Source organism: Oryx dammah, unplaced genomic scaffold (genome assembly GCF_014754425.2).
Source record: "Oryx dammah isolate SB20612 unplaced genomic scaffold, SCBI_Odam_1.1 HiC_scaffold_11210, whole genome shotgun sequence".
NCBI lineage: Eukaryota > Metazoa > Chordata > Mammalia > Artiodactyla > Bovidae > Oryx > Oryx dammah.
This window is the reverse complement of record NW_024080603.1, coordinates 3,534,442-3,558,938: the sequence shown is the minus strand read 5'-3', so window position 1 is coordinate 3,558,938 and position 24,497 is coordinate 3,534,442.

Sequence of the window (24,497 nt, the reverse complement as noted above, 5' to 3'; positions counted from 1 at the left end):
TCCAGATAATGGGCTTCCCGAGTGCGGAGAGAGTCTTTGATCTCCGCCTCCCCAGTGCCCACCGTGATGTCTGGCCCAGTGGCTACGTGACTCCAATCAGCATTTATTCCGTTCTGTTTCTCTTTCCCTCTTTCTCCCTACAGGCAGGAAAACTGAGGACCAGAAAGGACATGTCACAGACTAGAAAGAGGACAGAAAGAACCTGTTCTTTGGTGACCATGAATTCCCACTCTTCTGTTTTCTAGAGTAGGGCATTCGGGGAGCAGGAGCTGGCTCAAGGACAACAGTTGGTCTTCTAACGTCTAGTTTAGGGCTCACAATCTCTTTTTCTACAGACAAATTCTGGCTCATGTCTTGCGCACAGCAGAAGTGTGAGCTCCCTGTCTGACTCTACTCCCATCTCAGCTCCGAAGAGCGGAGTCTTTCCTTCCAGCCTCAGCACAGAGGACACTGCTCCCCCAGGAGGCCCTCGGATTCTGCTTGACATGGGAGTCAGCACCTGCTGAGCTGTTAGTGGCATTCCTCATGAGTGCTATTTCTTAGCAGACTCAGGGAGTTTCTCTGGATTTCTAGAACATTTAATAACATAGCTGGGCAAGCAAGGATTTTGGGGACCATTGGCATTTTGCAATTCTCTGAGCTAAAAGAAGGCCATCTGACTTAATCCATTTCAGAGTTGCTGATAAGAACGCAGAGGAAAAGCTCAGTCCCAGGGCTGGAGGTCATTCCACCCAACCACATTGCTGTCCTTATTAATAGAGCACTGATTCTAGTCCCAGGACCTCCAGCTCTGCTGGGTTCCCCTGTGTGACAGCTATTCATAGACTCTGAGAGGTCTCAGCTTTCAGGCAGCCAGCCAAAGCCTGCCCGGCTCACTTCCCCTCCTGCAGGGGCTGCATCTGCCTGCTGAGGCCAGCGGTCCAGATTGCAACTGGTACTATTTCTCTCACTCTCTTTCCTTTGATGATGAACACTCTTCTAAGCCCCATCTGATTCTGTTCACCATTCACTAAGCTCTTCTCAGACTTTTAGCTGGGGGCTGGATGGGGGTCTCTGCCCTCATAGAGCTTATGGTCCTGTGGGAAGGACAGAAAATGAGGAGTTGTCAAAAAGCAAATTGTTGTTACTCAGTCACTAAATCACATCTGACTCTGCGACCCCATAGATTGAAGCACGCCGGGCTTCCCTGTCCTTCAGTATCTCCCAGAGTTTGCTCAAAGTCATGTTCATTGAGTCAATGATGCCTTCCAACCATCTCATCCTCTGTCGCCCTCTTCTCCTCCTGCACTCAATCTTTCCCAGTACCAGGGTATTTTCCAATGAGTCAGCTCTTCACATCAACTGGCAAAAGTACTGGAGCTTCAGCTTCAGCATCAGTCCTTCGAATGAATATTCAGGGTTGATTTCCTTTAGGATTGACTGGTTTGATCTCCTTGCTGTCTAAGGGATTCTCAGGAGTCTTCTCCAGCACTACAGTTTGAAAGCATCAGTTCTTCAGTACTCAGCCTTCTTTATGGTCCAACTCACATCCATACATGACTACTGGAAAAACCATGACTTCAACTAGATGGACCTTTGTCAGCAAAGTGATGTATCTGCTTTTTAATACAATGTCTAGTTTGGTCATAGCTTTTCTTCCAAGGAGCAAGCGTCTTTTAATTTCACGGCTGCAGTCAACATCCACAGTGATTCTGGAGTCTAAGAAAATGAAATCTGTCACTGTTTCCACTTTTTCCCCATCTATTTTCCATGAAGTGATGGGACTGGCTGTCATGATCTTCGTTTTTTGAATGTTGAGTTTTAAGCCAGCTTTTTCACTCTCCTTTTTCACTTTCATCAAGAGGTTCTTTAGTTCCTCTTGACTTTCTGCCGTATGGGTGATGTCATCTGCATATCTGAGGTTGTTGATATTTCTCCTGGCAGTCTTGATTCCAGCTTGTGATTCATCCAGCCCAGCATTTCGCATGATATACTCTGCATATAAGTTAAATAAGCAGGGTGACAATATACAGCCTTGATGTATTCCTTTCCCAATTTTTGAAATAGTCCATTGTTTTAGTTAGATTCTAACTGTTGCTTCTTGACCTGCATACAGGCTTCTCAGGAGACAGGTAAGGTGGTGTGGTATTCCCATCTCTCTAAGAATTTTCCATTGTTTGTAGTGATCTACACAAAGGCGTTAGTGTAGTCAATGAAGCAGAAGTAGATTTTTTTTTTTTGGAATTCCATTGTCTTCTTCATGATCCAGCAGATGTTGGCAAGTTGATCTCTGGTTCTTCTGCCTTTTCTAAATCTAGTTTGTACATCTGAAAGTTCTTGGTTCATGTACTACTGAAGCCTAGCTTGAAGGATTTTGTGCATAATCTTGCTAGCATGTGAAATGAGTGCAGTTGTGCAGTAGTTTGAACATTCTTTGGCATTGCTTTCCTTTTGGACTGGAATGAACACTGACCTTTTCCAGTCCTGTGGCCACTGCTGAGTTTTCCAAATTTTCTGGCATATTGAAAGCAGCAGTTTAACAACATTGTCTTTTAGGATTAGGAATAGCTCAGCTGGAATTCCATCATCTCCACTAGCTTTATTCATAGTAATGATTCCTAAGGCCAAATGATACAAATAAATAGAATAAAACAAAACAGTTACAGCATGTTATGAGATACCATGACCAGGAAATATGTGATGGGGAGTATTAAAAAACGAAAATGGGACTTCCCTGGTGGTCCAGTGGTTAAAAATCCACCTTCCAATGCAGGGGATGAGGGTTTGATCCCTGGTAGTGCCAAAGAATTGATGCTTTTGAACTGTGGTGTTGGAGAAGACTCTTGCGGGTCCCTTGGATTGCAAGGAGATCCAACCGGTCCATTCTGAAGGAGATCAACCCTGGGATTTCTTTGGAAGGAATGATACTAAAGCTGAAACGCCAATACTTTGGCCACCTCATGCAAAGAGCTGACTCATTGGAAAAGACACTGATGCTTGGAGGGATTGGGGGCAGGAGGAGAAGGGGATGACAGAGGATGAGATGGCTGGATGGCATCACCGACTCGATGCACATGAGTTTGGGTGAACTCTGGGAGTTGGTGATGGACAGAGAAGCCTGGCGTGCTGCAATTCATGGGGTCGTGAAGAGTTGGACACGACTGAGCAACTGAACTGAGGGGGACTAATATTCATTGGAAGGACAGATGCTGAAGCTGAAACTCCAATACTTCGCTTACCTCATGCAAAGAGCCGATACGTTGGAAAATACCCTGATGCTGGGAAAGGAGGAAATTGAGGGAATTGAAGAGAAGGGGGTGACAGAGGATGAGATGGTTGGAGGGCATCACCAACTCAATGGACATGAATGTGAGCAAACTCTAGGAGATAGTGAAGGACAGGGAAGCCTCAGGTGCTGCCATCCATGGGGTCACAAAGAATGGGACACAGCTTAGTGACTCAGCAACAAGGAAACTAAAATTCCACATGCCAGAGGGCAACTAAGCCTGCATGTCAACACTAGAGAAAATACCACAGCTAGAGAATCTCATGTGCTGGAGCGAAGACTCAGTGCAGCTAAAAAAATTTTAAAGTTAAAAAAAAAAAAAGCTTGAAGTAATATAGGTGTTGCCATCCAAAGCAGCCATGAAAGAGGGGTTGATAGCCCTAGCGATGGGTAAGGAAAGGTGCTGAAGATAAGCTGTTATCAAGGGCCTCATCCAAAGACCACCAGGGGTGAAAGGTAGATTGTCAAAGGACGTCAAAAGCTAGGTCTGTTTATCTTGCAGCGGTAAGGGAGCGTTGCCCAGAGGAACCACGAGGCAGGATGGGGGGCCGTGAGGGTTGAGAAGGTTTCTTAGAGACTTTGGCCTGGGGTGGTTCTACGGTGGGATTAAGGAAGCAGGTTCTGGATTGGATATTGTCAAGGAGCAAGGGCAGTTCGCTCATGGGGTGTCTTAACACGCTTTACCTAGGAGACAATAAAAGAGCAAGAATCCAGTCCTGTGGCCACTGCTGAGTTTTCCAAATTTTCTGGCATATTGAAAGCAGCAGTTTAACAACATTGTCTTTTAGGATTAGGAATAGCTCAGCTGGAATTCCATCATCTCCACTAGCTTTGAAAGGAGGGGGTGTTCAGTTATTTTTGTGGCTCTGAATGGCTTTTTCTCTGCCATGTTCAAAACACAGATGCGGCGTGACCTTGGCTGAGTCCAGCTTCACTGGACTCAGTCTGTATTCTGTGAACACTGAGTATTGTTTATACTCAGATGGGAACATCAGGGTCTGGCCAACAGCAGAGCCAGTTTTCACTTCCTCATTGATAAAAGAAAAAAAATCTGATTTCTAAATTTGGAAAAATACACACACACACACACGTATGTGTGTGTGTGTGTGTGGGTGTATGTGTTACACCACACATGTATATGTATATATGTGTGTGTGTGATGTGTTTGTATGACAGAAATCAAATACATGATTTATTAACAGTGCTTCTTTTCTTTTAGTAGTTGACAAGTCTTTGTGGTATTTTTAAGGTCTGAAAGTTTCACATAAAATACATTCTGGCTTCTGCTGAGTAAAAAGGGGAAGATTTGGCAACAATAAGCTCACATGAATTTCTTTTCTAAAACAAATTATACCAGGATCTTTTGGATAAAGAAGGTACCGAAATCTTTAAGCCCTGCCCTGCTATCTGATATTTAAAATTAGGAAAGTTCATTGTGATGCTCCTGACCCCATAGAGACCCCATATGCTAGTCATCCCCATAGAAATTCATAGTAAACAAAAGGAAATCTGGGTTTATGGGAGGAGCTGAGTTCACATGGCTGAAAGCCCCTCTGGATCCAACTGCCATGCTTGGGATAGTGCTTAGAAAGAAGAGCTGAGTGTAGGATGTTCCCCAGGGGAGTTGAAATTTGGTGTCAAGTGGAAGGCACATCTGTGGTATCAACAGGAAGCCTCAGACCAGCCAGAGTGAGCTGCTGCAGTAGACAAGCGTCCAGAGGACGGTGCAAGGGTTCAGCAGCAGTGCCTTGCCAGGTCTCCTGCATTGCAGGCAGGTTCTTTACCAGACGAGCCGCAAGGGAAGCCTGTTAGTTGCTCAATTGTGTCCAATTCTTTGTGACCCCTTGGATGGTAGCCCACCAGGCTCCTCTGTCTGTGGAATTCTCCAGGCAAGAATACCAGAGTGGGTAGCTAGTCCCTTCTCCAGGAGAACCGCCCCCAACCCAGGGATGGAGCCTGGGTCTCCTGCAGTAAAGGCAGATGCTTTACCGTCTGAGCCACCAGGGAAGCTCTAGGTAGCAGCAGGCACAATAGTAGAAAAGGATTTATTGGAAGGCTGGGCAGCCTCCAGTAAACAGACTCTAGGCCACTGAGTGCATAACTGGGACCTCAGGCTTTGCAACTTGCTTTCTTATCTCAGCAAGTGGACAGTCCACCTAAGTTCTGTGACAGGGGCTCAGCTGACTTTTCTCTGTGTGGTCAGTCCTGGCTTCTTTCCTGAATGAGAAGGCTCTATGTGACTGGGTTCCAGAGTCACTGCAGATGGTGATTGCAGTCATGAAATTAAAAGACGCTTAATCCTTGGAAGGAAAGTTATGACCAACCTAGACAGCATATTAAAAAGCAGAGACATTACTTTCTCAACAGAGGTCCATCTAGTCAAGGCTATGGTTTTTCCAGTAGTTATGTATGGATGTGAGAGTTGGACTTTAAAGAAAGCTGAGCGCCAAAGAATTGATGCTTTTGAACTGTGGTGTTGGGAGAAGACTCTTGAGAGTCCCTTGGACTGCAAGGAGATCTAACCTGTCAATCCTAAAGGAAATAAGTCCTGAATATTCATTGGAAGGACTGATGCTGAAGATGAAACTCCAATACTTTGGTCACCTGATGCGAAGAACTGAATTATTGGAAAAGACCCTGATGCTGGAAAAGATTGAGGGCAGGAGGAGAAGGGGACAACAGAGGATGAGATGGCTGGATGGCATCACCGACTCAATGGACATGAGTCTGAGTGAACTCCGGGAGTTGGTGATGGACAGGGAGGCCTGGCGTGCTGTGGTTCATGGGGTTGCAAAGAGTCGGACATGACTGAGTGACTGAACTGAACTGATATGACTGAGTCCCATCTACCTCTCTGCCTTCATCTCATAGCCAGCAGGCTCTTCCTCACTCCGCTGCAGCCACACTGGCTGCTTTGTAAGCACACTCTGCACATTCTACCTCAGGGCCTTTGCACCTGCTGCTTTCTTGGCCTGAGCTCTTCATAAGGCTGGACACTTTTTATCAGTCAGGACTTCTCTGCCCACTCTGTCTAAATAAGTCTCCCCTCTCACCTCCCATCGCTCTCTCTCCTATTACTCTGTTTGACGTTCCTTCATAGCACGTGTTATGCTCTGAAATGGTTCCATTACTCTTTTTATGGTCAATTATTGCTTTTCCTTTTTCACTGAAATTCATGTTTGTCTGTCTTGATTATCGACAAATTGCCAGTGTGTAGGATCGTGCCTGGCACATAGTAGGAGCTTCATAGCTATTTGCTGAATAAATGGTGACCCTTTCATCCTTTTCACTGGGGGCCAGTTCACAGCCTCCTGTCCCTGACTGATCTCTCGTGGGAAGCCTGGCAGGTGTGCTGTGCTGGACAAAGCCTTGGACTTGGGATTCACTCCACCACTGCCATTTTTTCTTTTTATGCTTTGAGGCTCTGTTTTCTCTTCTCTAAAAGATGTACAATGAATTAACCATATAGGCTGTGAACTTGCTCTTAGGGGGAGGGTAAGTCAATCTTTGGTGTGTTTGTGAACTCTGGAGGTGGGGGAGAATATGAGTAACCAGCTTCCTGAAGCAGACTGAAAGCCAGAAAAGTGCATTAAAAAAAAAAAAAAAAAAGCCTCTATGGGCGCAGAAGCTGACTTGGCCGCACCTTCCTGGAAGCCTGAGGCCAGCATCGTGCCAGTGGGCACCTTGGGGAACAGTGGAAGAGAGCCCAGCCCTGGACGTCCCCCCGCAGCAGAAGTGAGGAAGGTGCCTAGTGTGGGCAGAGCTGCCTCGCTGAGCGAGGCGGGAGCTGGCTCCAGGAGTTCCCTGGGGCAGGACGCCCTGGGAGGGAGGCTGTGGATGTTCAAAAATCTCCCAAATTTCAGTTCCTGTCTGTTCTGGGGGGCCTGGCTTACCTCCTCTGGGCAGAATTAGCTGCTCCTTCTCCAGGGCTCCTGCTGAAAATGGCCCATGAATCCGTGAATGCCATCATCTGGCTATATTGATATTTTTATCCGTGTATCTCTTTCTGTTCTAAATTCTAAACTCTTGGGATGAAGAAACCATGAGTTTTCAACTTACATCCAGAGGCAGCATCAGGCAGGACTGCTTTTCCAGGGCTGCCACTGAAAATGGTCCATATATGGGGGATGGCGATTACTGGGTTGACTGGAATTGTTTATTCACAGGGATGCCTCTCTGTTGGCAGGGGTCATGTGTTTCGATCTTGTGTGCCCAGCTCTGAGAATGTAGGATGGACAGTCAGCAATGGTTTGCTGAATGATAAAAGAACACTCCAGATGCCTGGTGGAATTCCCATTCCCACGAGAATCCTATGAATGTACACACAACCATGGCTCTGTTTGTGACATCTCTCTCCGTAACTAGATTAGAAGGACTATAGCCAGCGTGAAGTTTTGTCTCTTTCAAAACACCTACTACCTTTTTTTTGAACAGTAAAAGGTAACTGAAGGATGCCACGGGAAGATGACCATCCATTGAGCTCTTGCAGTAACACCCTCATGACAATGCGTTTTCTGACTGATAGAGGGAACCACTCAAAACAAGATTTGAACCCAGGTCAAGGGGAGGCCAGAGCCAGACACTTCTGATGCAGTAGGCCACCTGAGGGGCCATAATGGAACCCCTCTGATTCAGTGACTGTGAGCTCGAATGATCTGCCCTCTTCCAGCACATGTGGGGAGAAAGTTATTCAGGCCCACGGCTGGGAGCCTACCAGAACCAAGATTCCTGCAGCAGAGGTTGAAGGGGTATTTGGGCATTTGCTGGACACAGGTTGCTCTCTGCAGAAGGCACGGCTTCTGGAGGCCTCTAATTACCAGCTAATGATTGACGTGGCTGCCAGGGCCCCAGACTAAACAGGCAATGGGCACCCCTGTGACCTCACCCACTGATCTTATCTGCAACAGGAGGGCACCAGCCGCACAGTGGCTTTGCTTCCAGGACACATGCAAACTGCCGTCCTCGGGGGCCCGGTGCGGCCAGAAGACGGCCCCCTTGTCCAGTCCCTGCCTGTCGTGGCCTTGCTGAGCAGGTGGCCCGTCGTCTCCCAGCAGCATCCCACACCCAGTGTCCGTGATGGCGATGTGTCTGCACTGCTCTCCATGGCCTTCAGCCCTTCAAACTCCACTGCAGCGGAGACACCTGTTGTCTCTGGAGAGGTTCCCAAAGCTCAGATCAAAGCTGTTCTTTCTCCCATGAGCGCCACTCCCAGGCCTTTCTGTCCATTGCTGGAATCCTCTTCCTGGATCTACTCTTTCCCAAATCCGCCAGCTGAGAATTCGGCAGTTCATGGGCTGAGTTCCTCGTGGTTGTGAATATTCAAGCCAAAATATTCAAGCCAAAATAATCAAGCTTGGGGAGGCTTTCTCTGTGACTCTGAGGCCTGTAGTTCTAGGATCCCCCTTATTTCTGACAAGCCCTGCAGAAGGAACAGTGTGGACCCTGGGGTTGACCCTCTTCTCCTTGGAAGCCATGCATTAGTGGGCATACCGTTCGTCCATCTCCCTGGACCTCCAGCTTCTCATCTGTACAATGGGATGTTAACAGCCACCTTACAGGATTATTGTGAGGCAAGTGGAAGTTTATAAAACTCCTTGCACAGTGCCAGACATATACAGGGTGGCTGTGGGCCAAGGTAGGTCTGCTATCTGTGCAGGAACCCTGGCCACTGGCCTGAACTGAAGCACTTGAGGGTGGACGAGAAGCCCATTGCCAATGGCAGAGCAATTCAAGTGCCCGCTCCCTTCTCTCCCTTATTTCTATACTCCTTAGATATGGATTTCATGTTTCCCTGTTTCCCAAACACAAACTGCAAGTGCAAAGGTCCTAGGGCAGAAATGAGCTTAAGGAGTTCCAGGAACAGAAGGAAGGCTACATAGTGGGGAAGCAGCGGGAGAGGGAAAGAACAGGAGGACAGGTGGGCAGGAGAGGTGCCGTGCTTTGCACGGCTGCCACTACTGCAAGGCCCCTCCTCACTCATCTCCTGCCTCCCAGAATTCAGAAGAGACTGCTTGGCTCTGAACTCCTTCCACGTTTGAGTTGCACCCTCTCGTGTACATCAAACACTTTCTGACTTGGAAGTTATTTCTGGGCTCGTCCAACTCTGAGAGCTCCCCGAGGGCATCACAAGCATTATATTTTCATCTCTCTGTCTTGGGGCCCAGGGACTGGTGGGCACAGGGAAGTTCTCAGAGTTGACTGAGTGTTTGAATCAGCGGTCACAGCAGGGCAGAGAGTGTTAATAACGCAGGAACCTGTATCAGGAAGCACTAATGTTTCCAGCTCTCGTGTGAATCTTGTACCACTCAAGCAATCAGAGCATCAGGCGATGTGTGGCCAATGAGAAACCTCCTAGCATCACTATGCATTCTCAGAGTTGGGCTATCAATCCCTCATCTCAGAAACACTGATAGACACTGGGGATTGGGCTTCCCAGGTGGCGCTAGTGATCTGCCTGCCAGTAAAAGAGTCTTATGAGATGTGGGTCTCACCCCTGGTTCAGGAAGATCCCCTGGAGGAAGGCATGGCAACCTACTCCAGTCTTCCTGCCAGGAGAATCCCATGGAGAGAAGGGGCCTGGCAAGCTACGGTCCATGGGGTCACGTTGAGTTGGACATGGCTGAAGCGACTGAACATGCATGCGTGTGACCGGCGCACTTAGGGCTGGCCGGGCATCTCTCTCTTCAGACAGGCCCTCTCTGTGGGGAATCTCAGCGACGGCTAATTGGGCCTCCTCACAATATGGCAGCCTCATGGTAGGACTGATGTAATAAGGATTCCAGCACATAGGCTCCAGTGAACTGAGTAGAAAATGAACCTCCTTTTATGACCTAGCCTCCGAAGTCATACGATGTCGTTTATGCCATGGTCTATTGGTGAAGAAGTTCCTAGAGTTGGCTCAGCTTCCAGGGAACCCCGCTTCTTGATGAGAAGAGTGACAAGACTATGCAGATACCCTTGAAAACTACCGCATGATGCTATCTCTACTTTCTTTTACCACAGATTGGTTTAGCGCTGTTTGTGACCTATTTCTGGCCAATGAGAAATAAAGTTTCTGAGGACATTTTTTTCTTTCATGATGAAGAAAGAATCCTCCCTTTATGTCATCTCCCTTCTTTCTTGGGATACCTTTATGATGCTTGGCGCTGTGGCAGCCATATTGCAAGCATGAGTGAAGATACTGGTGATAGAATGGTAGGGGTAGATTTGGAAGCTGGGAGGTATGTGGGTCCCTGATGACATGATTGAACTACCGCCTCCAACTTGGAATCACTTATGACTAGATTCCTTGATATGTGGAAGTAACCAACCCCCACTGTACAAGCCCCTTTGTCTGTACTTTGTTACTTGCCATTGACCTCAACCCAACTAATGCTGCCTAGTGTGATGATGAAACACACAGGCTTTGAAACAAGATCTTTCTGTGCTTAAATTCTACCTCTTCTTTTAGCCACTGCATAACATTGGGCAAACCCTTAACCTCTCTGATCCTCCATTTCTTTACTGAGAAATGAAGGGAATAATTTGGCTTACCTCACTGGACTGATAGGAGGATTACGGAGATTGCGTATGTAACATTTTGCAACGTAGAATTTGATAAATCCTCCAAGCTCAATAAATTGTAACTAAGGATATGTTCAGTTCAGTTCAGTCGCTCAGTCGTGTCTGACTCTTTGAGACCCCATGAATCGCAGCACGCCAGGCTTCCCTGTCCATCACCAACTCCCGGAGTTCACTCAGACTCACGTCCATCGAGTCAGTGATGCCATCCAGCCATCTCATCCTCAGTCATCCCCTTCTCCTCCTGCCCCCAATCCCTCCCAGCATCAAAGTCTTTTCCAATGAGTCAACTCTTCTCATGAGGTGGCCAAAGTACTGGAGTTTCAGCTTTAGCATCATTCCTTCCAAAGAAATCCCAGGGTTCATCTCCTTCAGAATGGACTGGTTGGATCTCCTTGCAGTGCAAGGGACTCTCAAGAGTCTTCTCCAACACCACAGTTCAAAAGCATCAATTCTTTGGCACTCAGCCTTCTTCACAGTCCAACTCTCACATCCATACACGACCACTGGAAAAACCATAGCCTTGACTAGACAGACCTTAGTCGGCAAAGTAATGTTTCTGCTTTTAAATATACTATCTAGGTTGCTCATAACCTTTCTTCCAACGAGTAAGTGTCTTTTAATTTCATGGCTGCAATCACCATCTGCAGTGATTTTGGAGCCCCCCAAAATAAAGTCTGACACTGTTTCTACTGTTTCCCCATCTATTTCCCATGAAGTGATGGGACCGGATGCCATGATCTTCGTTTTCTGAATGTTGAGCTTTAAGCCAACTTTTTCACTCTCCTCTCTTACTTTCATCAAGAGGCTTTTTGCCAACATCCGCTGGATCATGGAAAAAACAAGAGAGTTCCAGAAAAACATCAATTTCTGCTTTATTGACAATGCCAAAGCCTTTGACTGTGTGGATCACAAGAAACTGTGGAAAATTCTGAAAGAGATGGGAATACCAGATCACCTAACCTGCCTCTTGAGAAATCTGTATGCAGGTCAGGAAGCAACAGTTAGAACTGGACATGGAACAACAGACTGGTTCCAAATAGGAAAAGGAGTCTGTCAAGGCTGTATATTGTCACCCTGCTTATTTAACTTACATGCAGAGGACATCATGAGAAACGCTGGACTGGAAGAAACACAAGCTGGAATCAAGATTGCCGGGAGAAATATCAATCACCTCAGATATGCAGATGACACCACCCTTAGGGCAGAAAGTGAAGAGGAACTAAAAAGCTTCTTGATGAAAGGATATGTAGTGATTCTAAACCCAAATGGCAGGAACTGTCACCTTTGTGAACCCCACAGTTCTGTGAGGTGGGTGTTTATATCTCTACTTTTGGAAGATGGAAATTAAGGGTCAGGAAGGTAAAGAGATTAGTCCTAAGTCACATGGCCGGTTTGGGGGTGGAGTCAGGGCTTCCTGTCTGCTGAATCTATCTGAGCCTTCCTTCTCCAGCTGGGCATTTCATAATGACTCTTACAGTCTTTGTTTCCTTGGAGAACCAGCCTGTTGAGATGGTGTTCTCTGAGACCGGAAGCTTCTCCATGATTCTTGCTTCCCACCATCACCCTCTGTCAACAATCTATTCCTGTTAATTCAGCTTAGCTATATCCTCCTAATGGAAATAGTGAGAGACTTCATTTTCTTGGGCTGCAAAATCACTGCAGATGGTGACTGCAGCCATGAAATTAAAAGATGCTTGCTCCTTGGAAGAAAAACTATGAACAACTTAGACAGCATATTAAAAAGCAGAGATGTTACTTTGCCAGCAAAGGTCCATCTAGTCAAATCTATGGTGTTTCCAGTAGTTATGTATGGATGTGAGAGTTGGACCATAAAGAAAGCTGAGAAGAACTGATGCTTTTGAACTGTGGTGTTGGAGAAGACTCTTGAGAGTCCCTTGGACTGCAAGGAGATCCAACTAGTCCATCCTAAAGGAAATCAGTCCTGAATATTCATTGGAAGGACTGATGCTGAAGCTGAAACTCCAATACTTTGGCCACCTGATGCAAAGGGCAGACTCATAACTTGAAAAGACCCTGATGTTGGGAAAGATTGAAGGTGGGAGGAGAAGGGGACGACAGAGGATGAGATGGTTGGATGGCATCGCTGACTCGATGGACATGAGTTTGAGCAGGCTCCGGGAGTTGGTGATGGACTAGAAAGCCTGGTGTGCTGCAGTCCATGGGGTCACAAAGAGTCAGACACGACTGAGCGACTGAACTGACTGATACCTTCCCAAAGTTGCCTCCTCCCCATCCCCAAGCCAACACCTGTCTAGGCCAACCTCCCTCACTGGGGTCACTGCAGGGTCCTATGAATGGCCTTCTCATGTCTTCCCACAGTCCCTCAAATCTAGAGGATTCTTTTCAAAACACAATCAGCTTACATCCCTCCAGCAGCACTTCACTCCTGGTGGAAAGTGCAAACTCCCGGTGAGGCCTCTGGCCTGCAGCTCCCTGCTGAGTTCTGCATACCGCACCCCCTTCCTCACTACAATTAAAGCCTTGCCCTCCCACTGCGCAGCTCCAGGCACCTGCCTCCTTCAGGTCTCACTCCCGCCAACTCCTCCTGTCTCTGTCTCCTGTCTTTACACCTCACAGCTTTTCACTGTGTGACTCTCCATCTGACTTTGAGTCGTTTCAGGCCTCACCTCAGCTGTGAGCCCCACGTGGGCAGTGAGGCAGTGTGGACTAGTGGCTAGGAAGATGGTCTCTGGACTCAGACCAAGTTCATATCCTAGTTTGCTGCTTTTTGTAGACCTGTCCCAGGAGAAGTTTTACAGCTTCTTTCTGCCTTATTTTCCTAGTTTGTTAAATGAGGCTGAGGAGTGGACCCACCTCATGGGGTTGCTATGAACATTAAATGAAGCAAATCCATGTAATATTATTAGAGCAGAACATGGGTCCTGGGCAGCACCCAATGAAAGGAGCGACTTATTCTTCTGGTTCTGTGGGCTGCACCACCGCCCCCCACACCCCTGGTGTCTGACGTGGAGAGCCCCAGGAAGTACTTAGTTGAGGAGCAAATGGCTTGTTACTCCTGTTCCCGTCACAGGCCTGTTGAGGTGGGAAGCTGGATACTGTCCCTGTTTTGCTAAGAAAGAAACATAGTGGAGAAGCAATCTGCCTGGGACACACAGCAAGTCAGAGGTGGAGACAAGGGTCGAGCTCAGGCTCTTGATTTTCACATCTCTGTCCCCCATCCTTTCAGGGGATGGATGAGGCCCTGGGGAAAGGTGGCTGAATCCTTGGCAGGGGAGCACAAGGGACTCAGGCTGTCTCCTCCTCCCGGGGTCAAAGCTGGAGCTCTGATGCTTATCAAGATGGCCCTTCCGTACAGTCCTCACTGGGCACAGAGCCAGTGGGGTGATTAGAAGGCATCTCGCAGATGTCCTTGGGGACAAAGAAGCCAGGCAGGGAGGGGTATAGGCCCCAGATCCAGAAGTGCAACACAGTGAGAGCCAGATTCCTAGCATTATCTGAGCACCCACCATGCGCCCAGCCTGGGGCTGGGGGTGTCTGCCCAGCCTCTCTTCTTGCATGGAGTGAGCTTCCAAAATATAGATCTCACCTCGTTTGTCCTCTGCCTACAACTCTTTCGTGCCCCCCCTTGGCCTGGCAGTGAAGACCCTTGCCCTTGCTTGCGTCCCTCTGAAACTGTCTCATTTACTCACCTACTAGTGTCTTGCGTATGTCCCTCCTGTACACTTCAAGCTCTGCTTAAAGATCTCTGTTGGATCTCCAGTGTCTCTCACAGCACCTGGAATCCTCTGATGCTCAGTGGATAGCCCTTAAATGCATGAATAAATGGGTGAGTGAGGATGGCCCCAGCTACCTCTCTAGTCACATCCCCTAACAGTATCCCCCTGTCCCCATTCTAGATTTTATGTTCCAACAATGAAGAGCCCATTTGCAGTTCCCAGACAATGTCCTTTCATGCTTCTATGCCATTGCACACACCATTTTCTGCCTGTAGTGCCCTTCTTTCTTAGCTTCCTAATGCCTATCCACCCATCAGGGCTCAGCCCTTCTTGATCTTTTCTTTTCCTGTCTCCAACTTTCACATTCCTCCTTCTCATTCTCCCAAGGCCTCTTTCTTGCTCTTTGGGAATTAACAATATCCTGAACCATGAGCTCTTTAAGAATGCCACACCTGACCCATCTCCTCAACCTCAGAACCTAGCCAGGTCCTTAGACTTGGCATGCACTTGTGAACAGTTGCTGAAAGATGAATTAATTTAATCCTCATATACCCTAGGCATTGGAAATCCTTTGCATTTGGTAAATGGGCTTACCACTGGTAAGCAGCAAAGCCTGTTTGATCCTAGGCATGGAGCTGGGTGATCTATCTCTTAGGCCATGGAATCCGACAGATCTTGGCTCTGCCACAGACCAACTGTAACACAGGGACAGTTTTTCATCTTTCCACTTATAAAATGGGGATAATAGGATCTTCGTCACAGAGATATTGAGAGTTCAGTGAGATGATTCTCATAAAATTCTCGGCCAGAAGCCTGGCATACAATAAATACTCAATAAATGTCTGCTGCTATTTTTGCTGTTATTGCAGATGCTGTCTTGACTTGTGTCATGCACTCCATTCTACTAACCAATCTGGTTACAGCTACAGACTAAACTAAGAAGTGACAGCACTCAGCCAGATTGTTCTCGATCTTTGATTGCCAAGGTAGACGTCAGTGATATTTGAGATAAGCTCTGTCTCTGTCATTGATTTGAGGAAATTAGGATCTCTGATCCCAGGGTGAGGGTGTGGGTGAGGAGCTGGGAGAAGTAAGGTGGTCATCTTTGCAAGGCTTATCTTAGCCCAGAATGAACAGTCCCAGCCCCCAGATCACTAGGACCTGTCCTTTCCTGGCAGCCTGTAAGCCAGGAGGTTGTACAGTGAAACAGCACAAACAGGACCCACAAGTCTTATCAGGACCAAAGGGTTCACCAAGCCAAACAGAGCCCTTTGTGGAATCAGGAAACTGATTAGCGACCACTTGCTCTGTGTCTGGAGTTTTCACACACATGAGCTTTCTTGATTTCCCCCACCTCCCACTGAGTCAAAGAGCTTGTGCAGAGATTGTGGGCACCTACCAAATAGCACATAGACATCCTCCAGCAATCCCTGTAGGTATGCGGGAGCCACATGACAACTGTGGGCCGGGAGCTTGTGAGCGAAGTAGATGTGGGTCACCTTGGGCCAGGACAACTGAGAGCCAGCGTACCTCCTCCATCCCCTCTATTTCCTCTGCCCTGGTGGCCCTGGAAACCACGTGCTCTATATGATACAGTTACGGGACAAACCTGTGCTGTGAGTGAGGAAGCATCTTTGTTATGTGAGGAAGCGTCTCTGTTATGTAAGGAAGCATTTGTCATTGTGGCAAATCCGAGCCAAATCCTGACTAATGGAGAATTATTTTTCTCTTTTCCAGATAAGGAAATGTAACCTTCTGGGCTTGAAGTGACTTGCTCAAGGTCATCCAACTAAGAAATGGCAAAACTGGGAATGTGCTGTTGGCAATTGGACTTAATGTCTTTTTAGGACTCATTTCAAGCCAGAATTCTAGGCTTCTCTTGAAAACTAGGCAATCTCAGGGTCTGAAGTTGGGATGAGCTAAGAAAGCAGAGCAAGAGAACCTACTATATATTAATAGCTCAGGGAACCCTACTCCATGCTCTCTGGTGACCTAAATGGAAAGATAATTCAAAAAAGAAGAGTTATATGTATACATATAGCTAATTCACTTTGCTGTATAGTAGAAATTAGCACAGCATTGTCAAACAACTATATACCAATAAAAATTAACTTTAGATAAGAGAGCTCTTGGGTGGTGGTCAGTTGAGATAGAGAATCTGAGCAGATTCAGGAAATGACATAAGCAAGTGAGGAATCCCAGCCTCAGCTGAGGAAGTGGGGTTTAGGTGTGCAGCTCAGGATCCAGGTCAGAAGGAGTTTTAGGGAGGGCCCTTGGTTACCTCGAGGTGAGCAGGATGAGCATGCATGGTTGAAAGATGGGCTCAGCCCCTGCAGAAGTAATTTCCACGGGCAAGATGTCTCCCCGGCTGAGAACAGAAAGTGAAGAGCCTGGGAACTCAATCAAGGCTTTGGAGAGGCAGAGGAGGAGGTGCTTCGCCAGGGAGATGTGGTATAACAAAGAATATATCTGGTTTTCATCCTGCCATGGATCTCTAAAAACCTTTAAAATTTCCTGAATGCTAATAGTGTCTTTGTTGTGCTAATGAAGAGATCACAGTGGGACCCTAATAGCCTCAGGATGGGGACTGGTCACCTGAAAGACCAAACTTATCATTCAACTCAGTTCAGTCACTCAGTCCTGTCTGACTCTTTGCAACCCTGTGGACTGCAGCACGCCAGGCCTCCCTGTCCATCACCAACTCCGGGCATTTACCCAAACTCATGTCCATTAAGTCGGTGTTGCCATCTAACCATCTCATCCTCTATTGTCCCCTTCTCCTCCTGCCTTCAATCTTTCCCAGGATCAGGGTCTTTTCAAATGAGTCAGCTCTTGGCATCAAGTGGCCAAAGTATTGGACTTTCATATTCAGCATCAGTCCTTCCAATGAACACTCAGGATTGACCTTCTTTAGGATGGACTGGTTGGATCTCCTTGCAGTCCAAGGGACTCTCAAGAGTCTTCTCCAACACCACAGTTCAAAAGCATCAGTTCTTTGGTGCTCAGCTTTCTTTCTAGTCCAACTCTCACATCCATACATGACTACTGGAAAAACCATAGCCTTAACTAGATGGACCTTTGTTGGCAAAGTAATGTCTCTGCTTTTTAATATGCTGTCTAGGTTGGTCTTAACTTTCCTTCCAAGGAGTAAGCATCTTTTAATTTCATGGCTGCAAAACACCATCTGCAGTGATTTTGGAGCCCCCCAAAATAAAGTCTGACACTGTTTCCACTGTTTCCCCATCTATTTGCCATGAAGTGATGGGACCAGATGCCATGATCTTAGCTTTTTGAATGTTGAGCTTTAAGCCAACTTTTTCACTCTCTACTTTCACTTTCATCAAGGGGCTCTTAGTTCTTCACTTCTGCCCTAAGGATGGTGTCATCTGCATATCTGAGGTTATTGATATTTCTCCCAGCAATCTTGATTCCAGCTTGTGCTTCCTCCAGCCCAGCATTTCTCATGATGTACTCTGCATATAAGTTAAATAAGCAGGGTGACAATATACAGCCTTGACGGACTCCTTTTCCTATTTGGAACCAGTCTGTTGTTACATGTCCAGTTCTAACTGTTGCTTCCTGACCTGCATACAGGTTTCTCAAGAGGCAGATCAGGTGGTCTGGTATTCCCATCTCTTTCAGAATTTTCCACAGCTCATTGTGATCCACACAGTCAAAAACTTTGGTATAGTCAATAAAGCAGAAATAGATGTTTTTCTGGAACTCTCTTGCTTTTTCGATGATCCAGCAGATGTTGGCAATTTAATCTCTGGTTCCTCTGCCTTTTCTAAATCCAGCTTCAACATCTGGAAGTTCACGTTCATGTATTGCTGAAGCCTGGCTTGGAGAATTTTGAGCATTACTTTACTAGCGTGAGGGATGAGTGCAATTGTGCGGTAGTTTGAGCATTCTTTGGCATTGCCTTTCTTTGGGATTGGAATGAAAACTGACCTTTTCCAGTCCTGTGGCCTCTGCTGAGTTTTCCAAATTTGCTGGCATATTGAGTGTAGCATTTTCACAGCATCATCTTTGAGGATTTGAAATAGCTCAACTGTAATTCCATCACCTCCTCTAGCTTTGTTCATAGAGATGCTTCCTAAGGCCCATTTGACTTCACATTTCAGGATGTCTGGCTCTAGGTGAGTGATCACACCATCATGATTATCTGGGTCATGAAGATCTTTTTGATACAGTTCTTCTCTATATTCTTGCCACCTCTTCTTAATATCTTCTGCTTCTGTTAGGTCCATCCAATTTCTGTCCTTTACTGAGCCCATCTTTGCAAAAAATGTTCCCTTGGTATCTTTAATTTTCTTGAAGAGATATCTAGGTTTTCCCATTCTTTGTTTTCCCCTATTTCTTTGCACTGATCACTGAGGAAGGTTTTCTTATCTCTCCTTGCTATTCTTTGGAACTCTGCATTCAAATGTGTATATCTTTCCTTTTCTCCTTTGTTTTTCACTTCTCTTCTTTTCACAGCTGTTTGTAAGGCCTCCTCAGACAGCCATTTTGCTTTTTTGCATTTCTTTTCCATGGGGATGGTCTTGATCCCTGTCTCCTGTGCAATGTCACGAACTTCCGTCCATAGTTCATCAGGCACTCTATCTATCAGATCTAGTCCCTTAAATCTATTTCTCACTTCCACTGTATAATTGTAAGGGATTTGATTTAGGTCATACCTGAATGGTCTAGTGGTTTTCCCCTACTTTCTTCAATTTAAGTCTGAATTTGGCAATAAAGGAGTTCATGATCTGAGCCACAGTATGCTCCCAGTCTTGTTTTTGCTGACTGTATAGAGCTTCTCCATCTTTGGCTCCAAAGAATATAATCAATCTGATTTCGGTGTTGACTATCTGGTGATGTCCATGTGTAGAGTCTTCTCTTGTGTTGTTGGAAGAGGGTGTTTGCTATGACCAGTGCATTCTCTTGGCAAAACTCTATTAGACTTTGCCCTGCTTCATTCTATACTCCAAGGCCAAATTTGCCTGTTACTCTGGGTGTTTCTTGACTTCCTACTTTTGCATCCCAGTCTCCTATAATGAAAAGGACATCTTTTTTGGCTGTTAGTTCTAAAAGGTCCTGTAGGTCTTTATAGAACCATTCAACTTCAGCTTCTTTGACAGAATTATCTCTGTTGTTTCCAAGGCAAACCATTCAATATCACAGTAAACCATCATTCAGTTCAGTTCAGTTTAGTTCAGTCGCTCAGTTGTGTCCGACTCTTTGCGACCAGGTTTGGAACTTTGGGCCAGCCTGACTTCAAAGGAGGGGAGGGGTTGCAGACTGAGTTCAGTTATGTGGCCAATGATTTACTCAGTCATGCCTACCTAATGAAACCCAATAGAAACTCTGACACCATGGCACGGTGGAGCTCCCTGATTGGTGAATATACTGGTGTGCTGGGAGGGCAATGTGTCTCTGTTCTACAGAGGATAAAAAAGCTCTGAATCCTTCTCTTCAGACCTCATCCTATGTGTCTCTTCACTTGGCTGGTGCTGATCTGTATCCTTTAAAATAAAACTGTAATCATAAGTATAGCACTTTCAGTGCATTCTGTGAGTCATTCTAGAGAATTATCAAGCCTCTGGGAGCCATGGGAACCTGGAAATTTATAGTCAGCCAGTGAGAAGTGTGGGTGGCTCCTGAGACTGGTGGCTGGCATCTCAAGTGGAGGCAGTCTTACAGGAGAGATCTTAGACCTGCGGGCATGACACTAGCTCCAAAACATCCAGCTGATCTCAGAGAATTGGTGTCAGGGTGTAAATGGGGCCACAAGTATTAGTTCAACTGGATGAAGAGTTTGAACAGAAAGGTTGTGTGCAAGGAGCCCAGAAAAAGGGATTCAGTGAGTCTGAGTCCCCACCCAGGAATGCTAGGATCCACTCCTTCTGGTGGGTCTTCCTTGCACTGGTGATGGCAAGGATTTATGCTCAGCTGAAAATTCCCAGCCACTGCGGCCATCCAATCACTCTGTTCTGTTTTATTTATTTATTTTTTTTAATAAGATGAGCCTTATCAACATCATCACCACTTTGTTCATATGCATCCCTTCACCTTCACTACAAACAGCATCACCACCATCGCAGGGCATGGAGTAACTCAACTGATGGATGTAAAGTGGGAGGTGGCCATTTTTTTCCTGCAAAGGACCAGGTAATAAGTTTCTCAGCTTTGTGAGCCATACAGTCCCTGTTACAGCTTCTCAACAGCTTCTGTAGTACACAAGTAATCATAGACAATACATATTTACAGAAACAGGGAGAAGGCTGACTTGACCTGTGGACCATGGTTTGCTGACCTCCAATATACAGCGCCTAGTCAGGACCAGGAACACACGGCTCTCTGTATGACTTTTGTGGGCCCTAGGAACCTGCGCCTTTATGGGTCTCTTTCTGGTGGCTCAGACAGTAATGAATAGGCTTGCAGTGCCGGAGACCTGAGCTCGATCCCTGGGTTGGGAAGATCCCCTGGAGAAGGGAACAGCTACCCACTCCACTATTCTGACCTGGAAAATACCCATGGACAGAGGAGCCTGGCAGGCTATAGTCCACGGGGTCTGAAAGACTCGGACATGACTGAGTGATTTTTGTTTCACTTTCTAACATAGTAGAATACTGCAGACCCTAGAAATGTTCTTTTTTCAATATGAAATTTTTGTGTTTGTATGTGTGTGTGTGTGTGTGTTATGATTTTAAAGTAAATTAAACTATTGTCATGGGACACTGAAAGTATTGTGGGCCCCATGTGCTGTGCCTGATGAATGGGTCAGCACTTGGCTCATTGTCACTAGCATTGATTGTGTGCTTACCAACTGTGAGTCTCTGTTGAATGCTTGTTACATATCCCACAACAGCCCAATGACATAGAAATTATCCCCATTTTGTAGAAGAAGAACTTGGGGACAGAAAAAGTGAAATGATTTCTCTGATAAATGCCAGGGAGGGTCCACCAGGATCTAACACCCAGTTGACCTTACTGCAAAGCCTGAGCTCATAAAAGCTGTCCTTCCCTCTTGTCCAATTTCAGGCTGTTAAGGACTAAACATTTGTCTCCCCACTCCCATTTGTATGTTGAAACTCTAACCCAGAGTGTGGGTGTATTTGGAGATTCAGCCACTAAGGAATTAATTAAGGTTAAACCAGGTAATCAGGGTGGGGCCCTGATCTGATAAGGTTAGTTTCCTTCTTAGGAGAGACATCAGAGAGCTTCTTCTCTCTCTCTCCCCAGCCCTTCTCCTTCCTACTAAAAAGAGGTCATATGAGCACACAGTGAGACGGTGGCTGTCTGTAGCCAGGAAGAAAAGCCTCACTAACACCTTACCATGCTGACTCCTTGATCTCGCATGTCTAGCCTCCAGAACCAGGAGAAAATAAATTTGTGTGATTTAAGCCACCCAGTCTCTGACATTTTCTTGTGCACTTCTAGACAACAAAGATACAGTCCCATCCAGCAAAGAAAAGAGGGTGGGAGGGGAGGTCCCAGTTGCTAAGTGTCTGCTGCCTGCCAACTGCTGACTCATCCATTAGGCACATAAGCACAATGCCTAGGGCCCACAATAATAATTTTGGTATCCTATCCTATGAAAATAGTTTATTTTAAAGTCATAAGGAAAAAAAAATTCACATTAAAAAGAAAATTTCCAGGCCTCACAAAATTTTATTATGGTGGAAGAGATCCACAAAGGCACAAGTTCCTGGGGCCCATGAAACCCATACCCAGCTCTGTGTGTGCCCCATCTTGGCTAGGTGCTTTGTATCAGGAAGCCATGGCCTGCTGGCCAATCAGCCTGCTGCCTGTCTTTGTGAGTAGGTGTTGTCCATGACTACTTTTGCACCACAAAAGCAATTAAGAAGCTGTGACAGAGACTCCATGGCCCACAAAGCTGAGAACATTTATTACCTGGCCCTTTGCAGAAAAAAGCGGCCACATCCTACTCTATGCCCATCAGTTGAGTTAGTCCATGCTCTGTGAGGCTGTGAATTGTATCCTAATTTTTCTAGATAAGGAAACTGATGCTGAGTGTGTCTAAACGACTTGCTGAAGATCCCACAGATGAGCAGTCTGTGACGTCTCAGAAAGCCCATGTGCTTTCTACTACGACCGCTAGCTGGGCTTGTTCCATCTGCCTCCTTCCTGAAATGTCTTTCTCTTCCCTCTGTATGTACTGAATGAATCTGTAACAGTTAGGCAAAATTTGTTCAACCGGTGTTTTCGGTGCCATCGATATAAAAAGGCATATGACAGCCCCTTTGGAGGACAGTGACCGGCAGTGATTACAGTGTGAGAGTGAGTGAGCTGGGGTGGCCGTGGGTAAGGGGTTTCCCCGCTCTGAGCCTTCATTTGGTAGTGCAGTTGGTAAGAGTGGGGCCCTGCTCCTATACTGTTGGTGGGAATGTAAATTGGTACAGCCACTACGGAGAACAGTATGGAGAGGCCTCACAAAACTAAAGATAGAGCTACCATATGATCCAGCAATCCCGCTCCTGGGTAATTTTCTGGAAAAAAGGGAAACTCAAATTTGAAAAGATACATGCACCCCAATGTTCATAGCAGTGCTATTTACAACAGCTAAGATATGGAAGCAACCTAAGCGCCCATCAATAGATGAATAGATAAAGAAGATGCGATATACACACAAACATACAGATACACTGTGAATTCTGCGGTCTGCAGCAGCATGGATGGAGCTAGAGATTATCATACTGAGTGGAGTCAGACAAAGACAACTACCATGTGATATCAATTACATGCGAAGTCTTAAAGAATAATACAAATGAGTCTATATACAACATAGAAATAGACTCATAGACATAGAAAACAAACGATGGTTACCAAAGGGAAAGGAGGGGGGAGGGATACATTAGGAGCTTGGGATTAACAGATACAATAGATAAACAACGAGGACCTATTGGATAGCACAGGGAGTTAACATTCAATATCTTAAATACTCTATAGTGGAAGAGAATCTGAAAAAGAATATATATATATATAATATATATTTATAATTGAATCACTTTGCTGTATACTGGAACTAACAGAACTTTATAAATCAACTATACTTCTGTAAAAAGAAAGACTGGGGTTCTGGAGGCAACAGGTGTGTCTGAACTGGATCCAGTGGCTAAATCTCTTTGTCTCTGTCCTCTAGAAATTGTGTATCTAGTAGCTCCTACCTCGTAGGGTTGCTGCGAAAAGCATAAAAGTTGAACACGTAAATGCCTTCAGCCAGTGTCTGGCACAGCGTGAGAGCTTAATGATTATTACCAATAGCTATACTGCAGTCATTATTGTCATTATTATTATTGCTATGCACCAGGACCATCAGATTACCGGGTGTGGTGGAAGAACATTCTGCAGGAGTTAACTTGCTGTACGACCTTAGATTCAGTTGCTTTTTCTCTCCAGGCCAAGGTTTCCTCAGGCGCTCTCCAGGTTCTACTTAGCATGAATTTCCCCCTTTTCTGGAGCATCCTCACTGATCTCTGCCTTCTAAGCCTTTTCTCCTTCAGGGCCGGCCCAGAGTAGCGCTCAGAGTAGCGCTCGGCCCTGGCTGCACTGCTCAGACAGTAAAGGTCACCCTTGCCCGCCCGCTAGAGGCCCAGACAGGGAGCTCCTGGGAAAGGTGAACCCAGGCCCAGAGCCTATCGGGGCTGGGAAACGTAAACAGGGAAGGAAATGAGAGGAGCGACCATCGCTGCTTAGCTCCGAGGTGGGTCCGTTTGTCCAGAGTATCAGGACAGATCTGAAGGGAGAAAAAGAGCCCCTGGGAGACGGACCCTTCACTTGGCACAGAAGGGGGCCCGGAAGAGTGAGGGTGTCACAGCTCACAAGGGCACAGCCCTCTGGAGTTCACAGCACACACTAGGGCCAGGCTGCTCTTCTCTTCTTGTCACTGCCTCAAGACACTCCTCACCAGAACAGAATCCGAACCCTGCTCCCTGGCTTCCCGCCCTCGGCACCTGCCTCCTGCC